Source organism: Octodon degus, unplaced genomic scaffold, assembly GCF_000260255.1.
Source record: "Octodon degus isolate 3935 unplaced genomic scaffold, OctDeg1.0 scaffold00228, whole genome shotgun sequence".
Lineage (NCBI taxonomy): Eukaryota > Metazoa > Chordata > Mammalia > Rodentia > Octodontidae > Octodon > Octodon degus.
This window is the reverse complement of record NW_004524804.1, coordinates 1,799,397-1,820,944: the sequence shown is the minus strand read 5'-3', so window position 1 is coordinate 1,820,944 and position 21,548 is coordinate 1,799,397.

Sequence of the window (21,548 nt, the reverse complement as noted above, 5' to 3'; positions counted from 1 at the left end):
AAAAAAAAAAAAGAAACTTACAAATTGTCAAAACTCGTGCACCTTTACAATTAGAGACGGTATCTGGGACAGTTAACAGTCCAGAAAAATCTCAGTTCACTGGAACTGCCAAAACCTTCCTGTAGCACAGAATGTCCTCACTATAAATTCCACACCACTTCCTACCCTACTGCCACGCCCCTGATGCGCTGTCAACCCACCTAATGCTCTGTCACCGCGGTCCTGCCCCTCGGCACCGTGAACAGAGGTAGAGCTCATGCAGTTCCGTGTGTCAGCACATGCAACGCGCATATAGTGTACGAGACATGTGGCACTTGGCAGCATGAGCTGTCAGAAAGGACTTCGATTAACAGCAAGCTCTTGGGGACTCAAAAGTAGCACACGGAGTTTTTGCTGCATGCTGATGGCGTCAGTTCTCTAAGCTCTGTGCTGTTCGAAGCTCAGCGTGCACTCGCACACGTGCACACACACAGAAGAACCTACTATGCATATGTAAATGGTTATAGGGGGCCTTGGGGGAAAGGAAATAAAGGAAAGAAGAAGAGAGCCGAAGACAGAAACCTAAGTGGTGGAGAAAGTGGGAGGGTAGGATAAGAACCAAATAAAGGACACAGATCACTGACGGCTCTGGAAATGTTCACGACTGTACCGCGAGCTGCAGACAAAGCTAAGGCAGAAAGTGACAATGCGTCAGAAGTGCTCCTAGATTAATGAGTGTTTGCTGAATTTTAACACCATGTTAATTTGACAAATTTAACACCTTGGTGAGATAATAAGCTCTGTAGTCACAGATTTATTGTGGGTTTTAACTAATCTAAATTTTAAATTCAAAAATCTCAATTTATTTAAAAGGTCAAGTCAGGTAGAATTAATGCTAACTAAAGCAAAGAAGAACTTTATTCCCTTGTTCTTTTATTTTGTTTTCTTTATATTTATTACGGTCCCTTCTTTCCATTTCAGTGGCTGCTCCGCCCGTAGAGACTCGAGCTACTTTCCACTTCGCACCCTGCTCACCGCGGGCTGGCTGCAGGGGTCAGCACTCCTGGGATGCCGGAACGCAGCCGTGGGGACCCTCAAGGCAGGGCTGCTGCTCCCCGGGGATGCTTTCGCACCGCCTGGACGGCCGGCCGAAGCGGGGTGAGGGCCGCTCCCGTGCGCTCTGGCCCCTGCTCGGCTTCATCAAATTTAGCCCAAGTTTGAATAGAAGGTCTCGCTCGCATCAGAGTGTATTGATTGCGAATGAGCGCGGCTTTCTCAGAAAAAGCCAGTCCCCTTCCTGTGGATTTTCCTTTTCACTTTTTTAAGTGTTTGATTCTGTTTTCTTATTTTCTTCAGAAGCCCGGGAGGACCCTGAGCTGAAGAACAGCGCTGCTGGGAGCGGCCTCAGGGCGCGGCGTTTCCTCCTGAGCGATGGATGTTTCTTCACGAAAGGCCCGAAGCACAGGGCCACAGCGGCGGACAGAAGGGTGCCTGCGCCCGTTGGATGGGGCGTGCTCGTGTTTCCTAAGGGTGGATGTTACAGCCCTGCCAGCAAGCCGCGCTGTACTGCAGCTCTGGGGTCATTTCCCTCTATTTGACTTCATGAAAAAGATGTAGCGGGCCTGACTCGAAGTAATGCTTTCAGCATCTGAATACACACAAACTAAGGCAAATGGTCTTGTATGTATATTAAGAATATGTAAACCAGCCCAAATTTGTAAAAGCGGACAAAGAACTCGCGCTGAGGAGGGGAGGCCTGGGTGCGCAGTGTACCTGTGCTCTGAGCAGGCTCGAAGCCCACGCTCGGCCTTGCGCTCGGAAAGGAAGATAGTCACAGAAGCTCCAGGCTTTTATTAAATATTTTAGCTAATTTTTATTACTATGGAATAATAATGAATATTTATGACAAAATGTTCGAAGCAACATACAAGCGAAAACTCCTTCAAAAATTGATCATTGAGAATTGTGAGTTTTAAAATTTTTATTTTACTTATAAGCACGTTTATTTGGGATTTTGCTTGATCACAAAGAGATCCGTTGTGATTTATAGTTTAAGTGACCCCAAAAGGCATATGTGGCAAACCAAAGGAGCTGAGGAGGACACCTCCTTCCACCCATTTAATTCTAAACGGCACCCTCCACCAGTGATCCTCGCAATGTGCCGGGCTGGACAGTAAAATGAAAGCCTACGCGACCTCTCAGCCTGCGGGGAGACAGCACATGGGGTGGATCTCCTTGCCTGACCTCCAGCCACCTCTGGCCCACTCCAAGCTCTCTGACTTTCTAAGTACCACGCGTCACGTGTGTCACTAGGGTCACAGAGAATTCCGGGGCAGGCACAGGTGTGCAGAGCCCGTGAGGACGCGGCACCAGCGCTCATCCCTGCCAATCACACTTCAGATGGAGAGGATGCCAGCCGAGGGGCCGACCTGGAATCCGAAAGCCTGGTCTGTCGGGGTGTGGCTGCTTGTGGGAGTGACCACCCGTGCGTGCGTGGAGCCCGGCTTTGCGGCCTCCATGGCCGCTTTTCTGTCTGCGCTGTGTCCTGCGTTGGCAGAGACCTGAGAACAGCTTTGCATCATCTTCAAGCAATGCTGCAATCTGGGACTCGGCAATTCATGGCTCAGCAGTCGGAAACCTGGACCTCGTCTGCCCTCCACAGGTACCCCTGAGGCCGGGCTCCAGCTGGTGGTGCTGCCGGATGGCGGGGCAGAGTCCAGGAGCCGGGACTAGTCGGAGGCAGTAGGGACAGATTGTGTCATATTCGTCCCCAAGACGTGATTCTCTCTCTCTCGCTCTGTCTCTGTCTCTCTCTGTGTCTCTGTCTCTGTGTCTCTATCTATCTCTCTCTGTGTGTCTCTCTATGTCTCTGTCTCTGTCTCTCTCTCTCTGTGTCTGTGTCTGTCTGTCTCTCTCCCTCTCTCTTTCTCTCTCTCTCTCTCTCTCTCTCTCTCTCTCTCTCTCTCTCACCCTCTATAGTCTGTCTCTGCCTGGGTTCTTCTACCACACACACCCCCATCTCAGTGTCCCGCCTCCCCATAGGGTAAGAAACAATAGAGTCATGTGACACAGACTAAAACTTCTGAAATCATAAACCCAAATCTTTCCTCTTTTCAGACGTTTTTCTCAGATATTTTATCACAGCAATGGAGAGCTGAATAATAGTTTTACTCCAGTGTGTAAGCATTAGGAGAATTAATTTCATTAAAATTGTCATGCTGTCAATGACATTCTTTACAGATCAAGAAAAATAAATTCTAAGATGGAAGCACGAAAGACTTCAAACAGTCAATGCAATCTTGAGCAAGAGGAGGGAAGCTGGAGGCCTCCAATCCCACTTCGGGATGTGCCACAGAGCCACAGTGCCAAAAACAGCATGGTACCAGTATGCAAACGTGTGGTCAATCAAACTAATGAAATGGAAGACAATCTACTTCCAGATTATTCTTGACAAAGGAATGAAAAACATACTTTGGAGAAAAGACAGCCTAATGTGCTCTGAAAAGATTGAAATTAAAACCCTTATATCTCACCCTGTCCAAAAATCAACTCAAAATTATTCAAAGGTCTCAGTGGAAGATCTGAAACTAAAATTACCAGAGAAAACCATAGGAGAAATCCTTCAAGATCTTGATACAGGGAACAAGTTCCTGAATAGACATCCAATAGCTCAGAAGAGAAAAGCAAAAATTGATGAGTGATCAAACTGAAAAGCTTCTGAAGAGCAAAGAAAACAATCAAAAGAGGAATCAGCTTCCCGGGGGAACTACCTGCTCGGACCCCCCTCCTGTCCCTCTCTTGGACAGGAGCTTTCTTTTTCTCAATAAATATATTCTGCTCATAAAAAAAAAAGAGGAATGAGGCAGCCCCTATTCAGTGAAAATCTTTGGTCGCTACTCTCCTGAGGGCAAATTAAAATCCAGAATACACAAAGAATTCAAAAGGCCTAACTTGAAAGAACAAATGATCCAATGAAAATGGGCAAATGATCTAAGGACATGGCTCAAAGGAATAGTGTAAACAATGAAGAATATATGAAAAATATTCAATACCATTATGCATGTGGGAAAAAGCAAATCAAACCCACATTCACCCGTTAGAAAGGCTGTTAACAAAAATAAACAAAATATAGCAAATGCTGGTGAGACTGGGGTGATAAAAGAACTCGTTCACATTGTTGCTGTAAATGTAAGCCAGCAGAGCACGATGGAGTACAGTATAGCTCCTAAGGGCAAGCAATAAAGCTTCTATGCGATCCACTTACAGTATGCTTGGACACAGATCTGGAGGACAGGAGGGCGACACACAGAACGCCCTCATGCCCGCGTCCCTCTCAGCACCACTCTAACTCACAGGGTGAGTTAGAGAAGGCCTCGGCCTGCAGGCGGGTGGGGCAGGAAACAGAATAAATGCACAACAGGGTGGTACTGTCCAGGCATGACGGAGCGCAAAATCGTCCACTTGAGGGACAATAGAACTAACTGGAGGTAGCATTTTAACTACAATATGCTGGTCAGAATAAAGACAAGAATCCCATGCTTTTTCTTCTATGTGGACAAGTAGAATTATAAAAATATAAAGGCAATTATAGCAATGTAATAGGAAATATATTATAAAAATATAAGGCTAACAATCATAAGAAAAAGAGAACATAAGAAATACATGATATGAGATAATATAGGAAATGAGATCTTATTCTGGACACTGATTTTCAGATAATTTACCCTGTAAATAAAAAGTTAAGCATTGACATTTGTATACTCGTTTGTGTTCACTGCATAATGTTATACTCTAGCCTGCCAGGCTGCGGAGATCCTCTATTGTTAAGTATTTAAATGGTTTCAACTATGTTGCTCTATAAATACTTTAACTAAAAACACAGTAGCTATTTTTTAAAGAATATTATTTTGTTCCACTAAGTTTGTTCAAGTGGAATTTTAAGGTAATTGATTATATAATTTTTGTTGGACTTTAGATATGAGTTCAAAGTTTACTAGTTACAGTTTCTGCATTCCACACGTTCCCACTAAGGAGAAAGAGTCAGGAGTCGTGCTTGCTCTCCCCATTATTCCTCCCCAGTCCAGCAGCCTTCGGTACGGCCGGACTTCCCATAAACACGCGAAGATGAACTTTCTCAGAAGGTTTACCCGTTTCCTGGCTCGGTCCTGCTATGCCCAGTAGGTCTTGATAGGCTGAGCCACGACAGGACCACCTTGGACTTGCAGTCACGTCTTCGGTGCCAAACTATAAAAGCCAGAATGACCTAGAAACTTTCTCGGCTTCCCAGAAGGTTGCTGAGCAAACAGAAGCTCACAGAATAGAAAACGCCCTACTCTGGGCCAAAGGCAAGGTGGGGAGTGGACAGCCGGGAGCCAGGAGCAGCTCCCCTCCCGAGCTCGCAGGCCTTGGCCCACCCTTCGGGATGAAGCGGAGCGCTGCTTCTTGCGGGCTTAGACCTCAGCCGCCCCTTCGTGTGGCTCCAGGGCGAGGAGCAGGGCTGGCCAGCGGCTCCCAAGCTCTCCGGTAGCCCCTACAGTTGTCTCCTCTTAGCAGTGCTGGAGAGCAAACGTCCCCCTGAAACTTTGCTCACACTTGGCAAAAGTGTTTTCACATTAATCATTATCACAGCGTCAAAAATCTTTTAATTAAGAGTTCTTTCACACATACTCTTTTCTAATGATTTGCCCTGCTCTGTCACATAAGGGCAAGCAGCTTTCCACATAGCACAAACATCGAGACAGCTTTTGGACTCCGACAATTGTCCCCTTTTCTGCTCTGAGGGGAATTCGCAGCCTCAAGCAATCTGCAGCAGAGCGACTTACTGGGCAAAGCTCCTCAGAGGGCTGCGTGGCTCTGCTCTGCGAAGCCGCAGCGCGCCCTCCTGCCGGCGCCGGGAACGCTCGGTTGCCTGCGGGATTTGTGCAGTTGTTCAAGCAACTGGATTGAGTTTTTGAGTTCAGTTTTTTTTTTTTTTCAAGCAACTCACGCTCCAGTATTATGCTTGATCATTTGCTCTTAAATATGGCTTTTCAATTAGGAAAAAACAATTGAGATTAAATTAGATTTACAGAAGATGATGTTCCTTATACAAATATAAATTAAATTGCCTTCAAATTTAAATTATCTGGTATCCAATATTCTACTTTATTTCTTTGCATATTCCCTCCTCTGATACTTTCCAACATAAATTAACTAAAATGGAGGGAAAGACACCCTTCAAGTTAGGTCCCCAGCACGCTTCCAGCCCGGGGTGACTGACAGGCGCTCACAGTTATGGCTCTCAATGGCGAAAGAAATCACCTCAACAATCTCTGCAAAAGGCAGAAACCCTACCTTTTTTCAGGAACTCTGGCTCACTAAGTCTAGGATTAGCCTCATAATTTAAATTTAAAAATCTCTGAAGTATGCCTGATGAAATTGGTCCTTATTTTAAGAAAAGATGACGTAAAATTATTGATATTATCTTTATATCTTATTGTAGTGTGGGAAGTAAACAGTGCACACAGCAAACGTGGGTGTGTCCCCCTCAGCACCCTTGCGATAATAAAGCAAGCAAATAATGTGTCATTCTAGTTTTCTTGACATTGTCGCCCTCTCAGAACAAACATCCCAGCTCTGTGGATCACCTTCTGGCTTGGCTTTCTGTCACAAAATCTGATGGACTGACTGAAGGAACTAGTCTCTTGGCCCTTAACCCTCCTTCCAGGGGGCGCTGCAGCTTCCGGGTGCCACATGGGCAGGTGCACACCCCCCACGTGGCTGGTCTGCTATACCAGAGCTCCTAAATGTGTGGCTTATGGCAAACAGAAGTTTGCCCTTCCCCTCCCTTCCCCAAAATCCTGCATCCCTCTCCAGCGACAAAACTTTATTTCTACTTTTCTTTCCATTCTTTTTTTATCCCTGTCCCTCCCCTTTCTTCCACTCCCCGCCCTGCCCTTCCCTTGTCCCTTCCCCTCCCCTTCTCTTTTTCCCTCCCCTCCTCTTCCCTCCCTTCCTCTTCCATCCCCTCCCTCCCATCCCTTGTCCCCTCCCCTCCCCTTCTCTTCTATACTTCTCTCCCCTCCCATCCCTTCCCCTCCCTCCCCTTCTCTTCTTCTCTCCCTGTCTCTCCCCTCCTTTGTCCCCTCCCCTCCCCTTCTCTTGCTCCCCTCCCTTCTTCCTCTCCCTATTTGAATACTTCCCCCTACTTCCCAAGCCAACCCTCCATTCTGGTCCTCATCTACCCTTTCACTCTCTCACTCAAGAAGAACAATGTGATGTTTAAGTACGCACATCTGATTTATTTCACTTGCAATCACGTTCTCAAGGTGCATTCATTTACCTAAAGACGTTTCAAGTTCCTCTTTCTGTATGGCAGAGTAGTGCTCCGTTTGTACACAAAATCCACATTTTCAGAATGAAGACATTATACACAGGTGCAGACTCACCGTGATGAATGCGGGCCTCATATAAGTCAAACTGTACCAAGAAAATTAATTTAGAAAAAGATTTACTTCTCGGAGTTCGAATGGTTGGGAATCACGCCAGGATGTCTGCAGTGGGATGCTAGTTTGTTTCCGTATGTGTGACTTCCTTTCGGGTCCTCACGCCACAGAAGGAGAAGGAGCACAACAGCTCTCCCGTCCTTCCTCAGGACACCATACCCCCAATGCTGCCTCCCCGCACCTCCCGCACCTCCCCACACCTCCCCGCGCCTCCTCGAACCTCCCCGCACCTCCCGCGCCTCCCCGCGCCTCCCCGCGCCTCCTCGCACCTCCCCGCACCTCCCGCACCTCCCCGCACCTCCCCGCGCCTCCTCAAACCTCCCCGCACCTCCCGCACCTCCCCGCGCCTCCCCGCGCCTCCCCGCGCCTCCCCGCGCCTCCCCGCGCCTCCTCGAACCTCCCCGCATCTCCCACACCTCCCCGCGCCTCCCCGCACCTCCTCGTACCCCCCGCACCTCCCGCACCACCCCGCACCTCCCCGCACCTCCCCCAGGGCCGCTGCTGCCTGGTCTGCAGGTGTCCACTGGGCGCTTGGGCAGGCACGTGCAGCCGGACTTCGCACGCCTGGGCAGGAACATCCCGGCGAGAACGTCCGGCCAGCGTGCGCCTCAGCGCTCCTCTTCACCGGCTATCTCGGTGCACAGCACAGAACGCAGATCCAAGGAGGAACGGAAGTGTTCTTTCGGTTTTACCCCTTGCATTCAGAAATGGCATGGATAAAAACAGAGGTAGACCAGGCTTCCAAAGCGTCACGGACCCTGCTGCGCGTACTGCCCTCCTCCCCGTGACCAGCGGCGTGTGGCTTCGCTCCCGCCCAGCCGCCCGCGCAGCGCTGCCCCCGAGCCCGCACCCGGCGCCTCCTGCGCTGCCCGCGGCCCCCGCCTCTCTGACCTTACGTTCTGTTGCTTGTTCACCTTTTCCTTCTAGCTGAAAGCAGAGAACATTTAAGAACGTAAGACGCAATGCGTAGGCACCACGGCAGCAGCAGGCTAAGCAGCAGCGCAGGCTGCGGGTCGAGAGCGTCCCCTGCCCACGCACGAGGCCTCCCGGGAGGCCCGTGCCGCCCGCGCCAGCCGCCCCACCGCCCCGGGCGCTGCCCGGCTCTGCTCCGCGGGGCGCTGCCCGGCTCTGCTCCGCGGGGCGCTGCCCGGCTCTGCTCCGCAGGGCACCTGTTCTGTGCTCTCTGCTCTTCGTCTGTCTCCAGAAGCACGCGAAGCAAGGAGGCCCCCGCAGCTTTGTCACCTGTCAGGAGAACGGCACAAGCACCCTGAAACACACTGGAAAATGTGTTTTAAATGATGTTGCAAGAAAATGTGGAGCAACTCCATGAATTCACACCAGCGAGTGATCAGAAATACATTACATGAGGCCTAAACTTAATCGCCCCTTCACGTTAGCCAGGCAAGAGGAAGTGTTGACAGGAAAAGGGAATTCGCTCTGGGGGCTGAAGGAGGCGTTCCTTACCTGAGTGCGCTTCCATCCATAGGCAATTTCTCTTTCCAGCTTGAAGAGAATGGTCATTATTTTGTAATAATTCAGATTACTTTGACAGTACTTGCGTTATCTCTAACACTGACTATGCCATTACTTCCCGCTCAGCGTTGTGGCGGCAGGGAGTAGGAGGAGCAACGGCTAGGACGGAGCGTGCGCCCAGTCGCTGGCTGAGTCGGCTGGAAGAATAATTGGTCCAGTTAGATCTGCTCTTTTTAGATTTAGCAGCATCCTGTGAGATTCCATTTAAGATAAATTGCTGTTATTTTATTTTGAAAAATTTCCTCTAACTAAAAATTTGATGCAGGCTTTATTGATGCTTTATTATTTTCCTTTAACTAGAAAATTAAATAATGCTGAAAAATGAATTATAGAAATTATTTCAGAGCCTGATTTGACCTACAGTCATATTTAAGCTTAAATGACGTTACCACAAATGAGCTGCAATCTAAACATCAGGCCTTTTTTCCCTGCCATCAATGAAAAGTTAGTGAGCTATCTCTTCCCACTCCTTTAAAGTGCTAAAGCTATTTTAACTCTGACTTCTATGTCTTTGTTCATTTTCTATTAAATTCTAAACACCAGCGTCTCCGCAGCAGCAATTTTCTATCATTGGCAAACCCTGGCCGAAACCACGAGTTTCATTGCATACTGCCTCCGTGTTCTCCGTCTCCGTGTTACCACCGCACTCCTAACTTCTTATATCAATAAAACTCATTATTTTTTCATTTAAAATGTTTGCAATATCAAAATAGCAAAAAGTAACAGTCTCAACATTTGCAGTTGACAATTAATGTGACAGGAATAACATAAATGAGAAAAACACCTGGACCTAATATAATATTAAAAGTTACTTGTGAAAAGTGTTTGGGAATTCAGGAAACATGCTTCCTGGATTCCATAACAAGTTGAGAAGGAAGCACTGAAATAAAAGGAAGTGCTCAGCAGCAGCGCTCTGCCGCTCGGTGACGGCCGACAGTCGGAAGCTCCAGCTGGCTGGGCTCGGGCTCAGACGCAGAGCCCTGGAGCTGCTCTCCCGGCTAAGGCGGCTGCTGTGGGGCGGAGAGCAGCGGAGGAGCCGGGACAAGCTCCGCCCCTAGCGGGGCCTGCTCACAAGGCTGAAGCCGAGCGCGCTCCGGGGCTGTGGCTGCCAGTGCAGCGGTTCCCAGTGGACGGCGGGGAAGGGCCAGCACACAGGACGGAGAGACGGTCCTCTAAACTCCCCGGTGAGCCACCTGCCCCGACAGAGCGCAGCCTCGCTCTTCACGCAAGCAACCTCAAGACCCGCAGTTCTCCTACTTGCAGACCCGCCAGGCAGGCAACATGAGCGCAGAGGAGACAGTGGCGCACATGGAAAATCCGCAAGACTAAATTAACAGCGTGCGAGGGAGCCTGGAACGCAGAGAAATAGCCAGAGACCTGAACAGTCAGGAGACTGTCCCTAATGACACGTAAAGGAAGCCACATTCTGAAAGTAAGTAAAAAATAAAGCATTGACTCCCAAAGCATAAAAGAAACAAATAGCAGACTAAACACAGACAAAGACTATTCTAGAATATCTAAAATGATAACAAAGAAAAATAAATTATTTATAGAATAGTACTGCAGAATTCATTCAGCATTAGAAGACGTAGACAAAGAAACTTTGAGACACTGAAATTTGATGAAGATCTCTGGCTATGATACATAGAAATTTCAGGAGGAAGGCCTCAGCATAAACATGCATGCAAATGAAAAAAAATCTTTTAAAAAACATAACAATTATAGTGAATCCCCAAGACATTAGAACACATAAAATTTCAAAAATGAATGTGACAATGACTTCAGAAATATTAGCTACAAGAGAGAGGCAGTTTTAAACAGTTTTAAAATATACATATTTTTAATATACTTATTTGCAAAATCCACAACTGCAAAAAATCTAAAAAGGAGACTTCACACTTTAACGTGATGAAATGAAAATATTCTTCCTAAAAATGTACAGATTAGAAGACTTCATAACTCACTAACACAATCTTAGGCTGAAACAGACTGAGTTTGCATGGACGCGAACTTTACATGGCCATTTGACTGGGCTACACATCATGCAGAGAACTGGTTGGGTGGCCTTCCGGCATGGCCCAGGAGTGTCTCTAGATGAAAGACCCGCAGACATGTGGGCCCGAAAAGCAGACTGCCCTGCGCAGAGTGGAGGGCCTTGTCCAATCAACCTAATTCTCCAACTTAACTTTTTCTTACCAAGCAGAGCCAGCATAACTTCCCCCTCGCTGGGCCAAGCAGGGACTTGCTCTTGTCTGCCTTTGCTTCAGCCTGAGCCACAGTGTGCTGAGGGCCTCTGGGTGCGCAGGCCTTTGGACCTGGACCCCAGCTCAGCACAAGGAGACCCGGTTCTCAGCTCCGGCAGCCACGCGGGCCAGCTCCTCCGTGACCTCTGTGAGTCTCGGTGGCACTCGCGTTCTCTCCCATTGGCAGTATTTCCCTGGAGTGTGTGCACTAACAGCGTTGAGAGTGGTTCTAGGGAAACAGAGTTGTAATGATGAGTTTTCTAAATGGTTTGGGAGATTTAGTCTGGCATTGGCTGCCTAATCTAATTAGAGGTTAACACAATTCTCTTTCTGCAGAGAAGAGAGTGCTACATGTTCACGGCTTTTCAAACAGCAGAGATACGCAAAAGCACACTTCTACTAGGGCCAGGGAGAGAGGCAAAAGTGCCTGCCTAGCAAGCGCAAGGTCCTGAGTTCGATCCCCAGTACCACTACATAAATAAATAAGTAAATAAATAAACCTCCATGTCATCCACTTATAAGCAACCAGAAGTCTTATAACTGTATTTTTCAAAAAAACTAACAAATGCAAGGATGATAGCTGGTGATTTGCGCTGTGCTGGAAAAAGTAATGCAAGAAACGAAAATGTGCCTGCGGACTCCAACTTCCAGCCCCTCTGCCGCGCACAGGGCCTGAACGCTGCCCGTGTCTCCTGGGGGAGGACCCTCAGTTCAGGAGCCACTGAGCTGACGCGGCTGAAATCTAATGCAGAAGCTCATCTCCCAGCTAGCTGAATTACAGCACACCCTCAACTCTGAGCCTCAGGGGAAATCTTGGTGAAGTGAAAGGTTTGATTGGGAGAGAGGGAGTCTTAGGAGGAGTAAAGCAGGTGTGGAGGAGGCCAGGGAATTGAGGACTCTGAGTCCCTGAGTTGTGGAGTGGGTCTGCTTACTTGTCTTACGTCTGTGCTTCTAGAAGCAGCTGCCGGCTGCTCGTGCATCGGGCCTCTCCTCTGTCCTCAGGGATACTGGGCACTGCGAGGACACCACACTGGCTTCTTGAGGCAGCTGCCTCGGAAGATGGTGGCGCTGCTCCTTAAGGGCCAGCACCTGTCCTTCTTACAGACCCGTGATCCTGGCAGTCCCTAAAGTATTATCCAGGATCAGTTACAGTGCACACCGAGAGGACTACTAGAGAAATGGTGGCAGAGGGCGGGCACACTGCAGCACTGAGGACATGCAATGGTGGCAGCTGGAGTGACGACCGAATGCGTCACTGCGCAGTCACTGAGGAAAGAGTCCGCACCTAAGGTTTCATCCCAGGACGTTCACAAGTCTCTAACAGTCGGGCCAGTTGGCTATGTGAAGTATGAGCCAAAAGCCGACACAAAGCAAGCGAATTAGAAATGCTGCAGAAAGGCTTACAGAGTTTGGAAATTGGAGTGACTTTGTCCCCTAAGGTGTGCCAGCCCGCATGGTGAAGGCCCAGGAGTCGTAGCAGTGAGTTTGCATGTGAGGAGCTCAATCTCCTGTCCCTCTGTCTCTCCTTGTCTGCCGCATTCTGATGTGGGGGGGGGGGGCCTCTGGCGAATGCCTGCACCTTGCCGTGGAATTCCCAGCCTCCAGACCTATCAGCCAATAAACATTTCTTCATTTTAAGTTATCCAGCCTTGGGTATTCTGTTACAGCAGCACAAAACAGACTAAAAGACCCTAATCAAAGACTTCACCAAATCTTTCAAATAAAATTTTAGACAATTTATAGATTCAGAGTGACTTAAGTGAAGGGAAGAACCGAGAAAGGATCCCAGAACATTCTTAAGTACATACTGTTAAGCTTCTTGCAGTGCTCCCCAGTGGGACCCAGGGCTTCTTCCCAGGATGGCCACACTATTTAACAGGGAATGCACTTACAGCTCGAGGACTCCTGAACACCAGCCCTGCACCAGTCCTAACCATGGACTAGGAGTGCCACCGTAGCCCAGTGAGAGCAGGGGCTCAGGGAGACCAGCTAAGCAGCAGACCTTTGTTTTAGATGCCACTTACAGTTGGCCCGGTAGGTACCCACTCTTGTCTTTGCCCTTTCCTCGCTTCCGAGGGTGTAGTTAGACAGGTAGACACAATAGCTGGCAGAATACTCACACTGGTTCTCCCACTTGTTCGGTGAAGGCTGCCATGGTGCCAAGAAGCCAGGAGTGCGGGAGGTGCTGGAGCAAAACCCTAAAGTGCAGCATCCTGGGGAGATGACAGGGTTTTGTGCAACTGCCAGGACATGACAAGATGCAGAGGCGATGACTTTCAGCTCAGCTCCATGTACTCTGCCTGCTTTACTTGTGCAGGAGACAGACCTTGGGAAATAAACAGTAGATTATCATGAAGTGTAAGGCGGTGACGACTCCTGTTATACTGGATGCATCAATGATTTCACTGCTTAGGCAAATTAACACAAGCCTGGTACCTGGTGTGTAGGTACTGATTTGATTAATGATTATTTTCTAGATACCTGTGAGTGAAGCCCACCAGAAGCAGTCTATTTCAGCCGGCAAGGTATCAGCACACCTTTGCTGTCCTACGTAAAGAGCATATCACAATTGAGTTCACGGAGAGCTCGGCTGCCTTCCTCTCTCACGAGACATCGCACCGGCCCATGACGCTGACAGTGTTCTCACTGGGTGTGAAGACCCGTTCTGCTGTATGTGCACACCCGCCATTCCTGGAAGTCAGCTAGTGCTCTCACAAACAAAGTGGCCACAAGGACGTGGGGCCTTACGGGCGGGATCAGCAGCGTGAATAGGCCCACTAAAAGCTCCTGGTCGCTGCGGGCCTTGCTGAGTGGCCAATCTGTCAGCAGCAGACTCAGCACCGTTTCTGTATGGGCATTACTTCCTGGGTGCCATTTGTCATCCCTCTGTCTGCGGCAAGTGCACTGCCCTAGGCCATTTCTGTCCTGGCTGGGTCAGTGCTCTGTTCTTAGTGCAATCAAAATTGTTGGTACAGATTTGCTTACCCTGCAAGCAACGCTTCTGGCAAACAACAATCCTTGGAGGCCAGGACACTTTATCACAGCAGTCCGATCAAGGTACTTGTGTCACAGCAAGTCAAGTGCAACTATAGGCTCATGGTCCTGGAACTCCCTGAGACAACTGGTTTGATGGAACACAGGGATAGTCTTTAGAGTGTTCAGTAACAGTGATATCCAGTTGCAAAACTGGGGTGAAAGTTCTCTAAAATGCTGTATATGCTCTAAAACAGCACCCAATATGTGCTGCTATTTTCTCACAGCCAAGATCCACAATTCTAAAACTCAATAGCTTAGAATGGGGGTGCTGAAAATGCCAACCATCATGACTCCTAACGTCCTATAAGCAAAAAGTCGCTTTCCTATTCCTTTGACACTGTGCTATGCTTGTGCAGACCCCGCTTATGGCCTGTATGTAGATGTTGCCTAAACCCATGCAGACGCATAAGTGGGGATTTTGGAAGTGACTAGATTCTGAACTCACAGTACTGCACTGTGGGTGTGATAACTGGTACACATTATTATTGATGTAGCTAAATGGATTTATTGAAAGCAGAAGCCCCAGCCCTTGTACGCATGGCATCAACCAACAGGCTTGGGGCCAGATGGAGTAAAAGGGAAGGCTCAGCGCCTGCTGTATTCTGCCTGCTCTGCCACGGACTGTGTCACTGAGGAGTCCTGTGGACATGCCACCCTGCCACGGACTATGTCTCTGAGGAGTCCTGTGGCCACGCAACCCTGCCACAGACTGTGAGTCCTGCAGCCACACCACCCGGCCATAGACTGTGTCTCTGAGGAGTCCTGCGGCCACGCCACCCTGCCTTAGAGTCAGCCGACTGTGCACTGAAGTATTTGCAAACCCTGAACTAAGTAAACTTCTCCTCTGTTAATTAGCTCCTGTTGGGTACTTTGTCCCACCAAGGAGAAAAGTAACTGGAACCAAGTCTTAGTTCCACAGGTGGAGTTGCTTCCCCAAAGAGACATAGTACAGATTCTGCTGCACAAGAAGTTAAGACACGTATGCAAACAGCAGCACCTTGCACTGCTTGGGCATCTGCATTAGCAGGCCAAGCAGGAAGAAGCTTCCAGAGACACTCACTGAGTCCGTGTAGTTCCCAAGGAGAAATTAGCCCTGCTTTGTGGTGGGCGTAAGGACTATGCAAGGCCCCTTAGCGTGCCTCGTGGCCTTACCACGCCTTGTGGAGGAGACTGATGCAAGCTGCCACTCAGCCTGACAGCAAGTGGCCCAGACCTTTAGGAGCAAACACTTAGGCCAGCCTAGCAAATAACGAGCCGGAGCCAGCTTCAGTGTCTGATGAAAGCAGAGGCAGCAGAGAACGGCGACTAGAAGACGCAGCTAAATGCTGACTGCAAAATATGAAGTCATAAAAATGAGAACTACTGCCTCTCGTAAGGTTACCGTCACGTTTGTAAACGTTCTTGTATGTCCCTGTTTACCTTTATCAATAATGCAACGTGTTTTGGCCTTTCCATCAGGAAAAGTGCATTTTAGTACTTACCTTATGGGTTATCAGGAGAGCAGACATCAGCCAGGCAGCTTCTCCTTCACTTGAGAGTCCATGCTGTAGCTACACTGAGGAAAGCAGCATGTGCTAAACGTAACTGTGGCCTCGCCGCTTTCCCTCGGGGACTAAATGGTGCTCTGGAAGATGCTTACTGTCGGCTGAAGAGTGAGAAACGTAAAATGGTTAACTGGATGTCATTTGATTGGGCCCCAGATGGTCTGACCGCCTGGTGAAAGTAATTTTCCAGGAAAATCAATACAAAATATAAATATTCAAAAGAAACTCAATACAGTGCATGTATACTTATGTTTTAAATTAAAGGATAGCTTAGCTCTTGCTTAACAACTTAAATTGTACTATTGAGCTGTAATGATGTAATGTCAATGATATAAAAAATAACAACTTAGTGAAGATAACAATGAGAAAACTCAGAGACTGACCAAAACCTATGTAATAACATTTAAGTTAAATTAAAATCTTCATATGGCAATTCAAAATTACATTTTGGGCTGGGGAGATAGCTCAGTAGAGTAAGTGCTTGCGTGGTAAGTGCAGGGTCCTGAGTTCAATCCTTGGTACTGCAAAACAAGAAAAAAAAAATATATATATATATTAAAAATTGCTATTTTAAATAAATGGTAGGGAAGAAGTCACCCTTAAAAATGTTAGACAGCACGTAGTACCTCTGCACATGGGCCTGAAGTAAGCTCCACACGGCATGCAGAGGGAGAGGCCTTCGGAGCATGATCTGATCGTGAGAGTGGGCAGGCAGTTCACCCCAGGCAGTTCACTCCAGGCAGGCCTCGCTGTGGTTCCCTTGACCACTCGACCATGAGGTCTCTCCTACTTGCATGTCTGTCCTTTGTAATCTCTGCTTGCGCTTCTTCCAGTCAGTTAATTGACCTGAAAGTTTCCCTTCTCCTATGCAAGCTGAAATAGTTTATGACTTGACCAAAAGTCCCTTGGATACTTCAGCAATGCCTAAGATAGAAATACATGAAAACTGCCTGAATTATAAAAGTTATTAGCATTCAATGCCAGGATAAATTTATATGTTAATAAAGACCATCTTATGAATTTATTAATAAATAACTTTTCCTATTTGGCCAGTTATTCCATGTACACATATATAGATTAGCCTTTCATAAGGCATCGAGACAGCAAATCATGTGACTTATGCAAGGAGCATTAAAAGTAAATCCTTACTTGTGAGTGTTTGAAACATTTTTAATAAATACGTCCTAGAATGAAACAGCTTATGTTTCAGTACATGTTTAGATTATGACTTAAAAATGCACATCCATTACATTTTAAATATGTAGGTTTTATAAAAACTGTAATATCAATTTGTTTTCAAGTTGTACTGAATAATTCATATCAGGTATAAAATTCTAGGTCAAGATTCATGTGACTCCAGCTTGCACAGATCTGAAGTATTAATGACATTAAGTAATAGTCCTTATTGTAATACAATAATGTGAAAATGTTGTGCTCCTCACACCAAATGCCTAAGACGATTGCATTATTCCTTTTTGTCCCTACATAGCTTTACTACATTGAAGAAACATACTACAAATAAAACCTACTCAGCACTATTTAAATTACTTTTATTTCCAATAAATTCTTGTATTTAAATTAGTTTGAATAACCAAATCTTTGAACATAAAACATGCCACTCTCACAAAAACCTTCCATTTTTACTAATACTTTGGTAAGACTTATTTTGATTTTTTCTCAGAGGGAAATAAAAATACTCGTTGCTCACTTCAGTGTGTAACGTTTCCAAGCTATGCAGGGAGCCAAGAACACAGGGGGCCATTTCTGCAGCCAAACCCGGGCGCCAGGAGGTGGGCGAGCAGGACGCTCACACGGCGGAAAGGGAGCCGCGCGCTGAGGGGCCTACAGGGGCTCCCACGGCCCCCAGCCACGGGGGCTCCTGCAGCGCCCAGCCACGGGGGCGTCCACGACGCCCGGGCCACGGGGGCTCCCGCAGCGCCCGGGCCATGGGGGGTCCCGCAGCGCCCGGGCCACGGGGCTCCCGCAGCCCCTCCGGCCACCGGGGCTCTGGCCCGGGGTGCTCCCTACTTTCTGATCACTGCGGGGAAGACAGTCGTCTTCCGTCTGCCGCGCAAGGGCTTCGGCTCTGACTTCTGCCGCGTCGTACGTTCGCTGGCAGTCTACATCTGTCTTTGCTCCTTTTATCCGATTACTTGCTCTTGAGATCAAGCGCTCCAGGGCCCGTCAGGCCTGGTTTACACCCCAAGCCTGCGGATGTGGGTGGAATAGCGCGTCTTTGACTTCGGAGACTAGCAGACATAAACAGTTGCTAGCTTGAAGTGTTTTTCCAACACAAATGTTAATTTTTAACATTTGTTCTGCCTATTCTATAGGTTTTAATAAATGTATCCTTCAGCATCCCATACGTATTGAATCTAGGGAAATACACGAGGAACAGTTAGGGCAGTGGCCTTCAATTGCAGTGGCAGGAGAAGGTGCTGAACGTGTGCCCAGGACCAGCAGGATGGCTCAGCTGTGCAAAGCGCCCGCTGGGCAAGCGCGCAGCCAGCGCGGCTCAATCCCTGGCACCGCAGCTGGGCCTGCGCCACCACCGGAGTGGGCTCAGCCAGCCACAAAGAAAAGAAAGAACGAACAAACAAACGAAAGAAAGGTATCCAAGTTTAGGAAAGAATATATATTATCTATTATATTTTACATTATATCATGTTATATATTACAATATACAGTAGAGAATAGAAAATAGCTACCAGTCAAGCAGACACCATTACTTTAGGTGGAAATCCAACCCCTCCTATCCTCAAGTACGTGGTTCCTTCCTGTCAGTCATTCTGGGACAGTGAACGAAAACAGCTACATGAAAACAGCAGGGTCGAGGACCTTTTCAAAGTCTTCCCTTCCTGCATCTGCTCTGGAGTCTGAGATTTCTTCTGGCCTCTGGCGATGCTGAGCCAAGCGCGAGGTGTGCGCCGCGGCAAGGGCACAGGAGAGCGCCTGCAAGCCTCAGAGCCGGCCGTGCGTGAACGCGACTCATTTCCACACGCAGGCGGCGAGCAGAAGTGAGCAAAGACGAGCGCGTGAGGCGCCTCCCGCGGGTGCGGGTCACGCCCGCGGCTCGCTGCACAGGGCTTTGCGGCCTGGGAGGCATCTGAAAGATTCTCAGGGGCTCTGAGGGGTGCATAGAGGCTTTGCTTTATTTCACAATAAAGCACGCTCTGATAAGCAGTATGCTTCATTAAAAATTAATATTAAAGAAAAACATGTCTTGTGCTGAGATAGAAAAATGCTCCACCCTTGCATGTAGTTGGCGAACATGCGTGAAACTCAAATGTCTCCTCTACATAAAACCGCATTCTATACGGAGCCTTATGCCTCTGAGCTCTGGAGTTCTTCAGGCCAGGAAAGAAGCAGCGAATGTGGCCGGCAGCCTGTGTAAGGAGCAGCAGCCCCCTGGAGTCCGCTGGGTTTGCTCTCCCGGAAGCCCGGGTTCCGGTCCTCAGAGAGCCAGCCGGGCCCAAGGAAGAGTTGGAGCCCGGAAAGCCGCCTTGGTTTTTAACCGAGCGGCCCTTCCCAGTAATGGGCCATTTGCTCTGTGGGGCAAAATAGCAAAATATGTCTCTTTAGGCCATACATGGTAAGAATCATAGTTAAAACATTTCAGTTTTCCACACTTAACAATGTTTATTACTTCCAGAACACAATATGCTATATATAAAGTAAGAAAATACTCCTCTATTACAGCAGTTAGTTTTGATAACTGTTCCCTAGTATATTTTATATTTAGCTTCTTCCCCTCTAATACAATCCTTTCAGTGTACTAGAGATGGAAATGTGTAGAGTTACGTCTCATTCTTTTCAACTACCCAATCCTTGTGTGTAAAAATGTCAATTTAAAGAGAAATTTTTCAATTTAATAAGTACTTTTTAAGACGAGGCAAAGCTATAAGACTTTTCTTAGAATATAAACACAGTATGAGGCAGGTTATTAGTATAGGTCTTTTAGTTTAGAGAGATTTGAAAATACCATATTTAGTTTGTGGGGTGATATATCTGAGCATTATTAAATATGAAGCTCTCAACCTCCACACAGCCTTGTTTGTATAGAATTATTTACCTCCACCGAGCCTAGAAAGAGGAAAAAAGCCCTCTAGGGCACACGGCAATACCACACATCACATTCCCAGGAGTGCAGAGGGACAGAAGTCGTGGCCACAGATGGGAAGGCGCTCTCTGCACAGAGCACTGGGAGTAATCACTACAGCCATTCGGCTAGCCAAAACATCCTTCTTTCGCCGGGTATGTCAGCACTAGGAGTGGGAGTGAAATCCTTCTTGAATTATCTATACACACTCTGTAGTTTTTACCCTTGCAATGTAGGGTCACTGGTCTCCACAACACTGCCAGCCTTTGATATCTAGCTTTCCTATCCTCAAAAATTACTTGTTTGTATTCAAAAATCATTTTGACTCTTTGGTAATTTTTTTTAATTTTTTCCTCCCTCGGACACAATATCTGACACCCACACATTAAAGGAGGAGAGCTCTATTTTAGATCAGACTTTATAGAGATTCCATCGATGACATCATTGGCAGGCTCCAAGGCCAGGCTGTGAGGCAGGTGAGACTGTTCAAGGTACAGCAGACCAGAAGCAGAGAGAGAGAGCAAGGGAGGATGGGACAGAACCTCACAGGCCACACCTCCAGTGACCACCCACTGCCCAGTTCCCAACATCCTATGTAGACACAAACTTACTAGTGGATGGATCCACCAGGACCGTGCCCCATGATCTGGGCATGCCCCAAAACCTTGTGAGGACAGCTAGATGCTGAGCACGATAAGCGTTATGCCTTTTTTTTTCAGTTAACATGATATCTATTACCTTAAATATTTGCAAAGCTCTGAGACATTAAGGACATTCTGCTTCTTCTAGGTAGCTCCTATTTCTAGACAGGAAGCAGTTAGGAAACTGAAATTCCTGCTTTTAGGCAGGAAATCACTATCTGGCTCTGAATGTTCCCAGCACACTATTTACACATAGACACGATGCCATTCTACTCAGGAGCAGCTCAAGCGAGAAGCTGCCTCTGCTCACACTCTCAGCTTGGCATGTGCATGGCCTACATCAAAGGCAAACCTTAACAGAGGAACAAAAGCTGAATTACTGCTCTTTCCAACCCACAGACGTAGGAGTTTCTTGACTGCTATGTTAGAGGAAAGGAAAAATAATGCCAATCACATATGACTAAAGAAATATTTCTCTTTCCCAGCAACACAAGGCGTCCGGACTAAACACTCTGACAGAAAAGCGATAGAACTGCTGGCAGCTGTCACCCCTTGCAGCATCCCCGTGATTTCACTGAAGGTTGCTGTTATTTTAGTAAAACCATCAATAAAGGAGACGATGTCTCTGCACATAGGAGTCTGAGGGGAAAGTTTAGGCATTTGCACTTAATGTACAGATCTTCTCTTCTGCCACACAATGGCAGGAACCTATCATTCTGATGTGGGCTTCTACTTTAAGATGGAAATAGATTCAGCTTTAAGGTTAATGCCCCAACAGAAAATTCTACTTGATATTTTCTTCTACTTGTGCCAGCAAAAGGACACGTAAGGATTCCTAACTCCAGGCAAACAACCTGCACGTATAGAAATATTTGCACTACACTGGTGACTTGATGTTGCAAAGCTGAAGGATGTGCAGTAGGCAGTGGAAAACAAAAACAGAAACAGAAAAGAACTGAACTTGGAAAACGCTTTATGGAAAGTGGGGA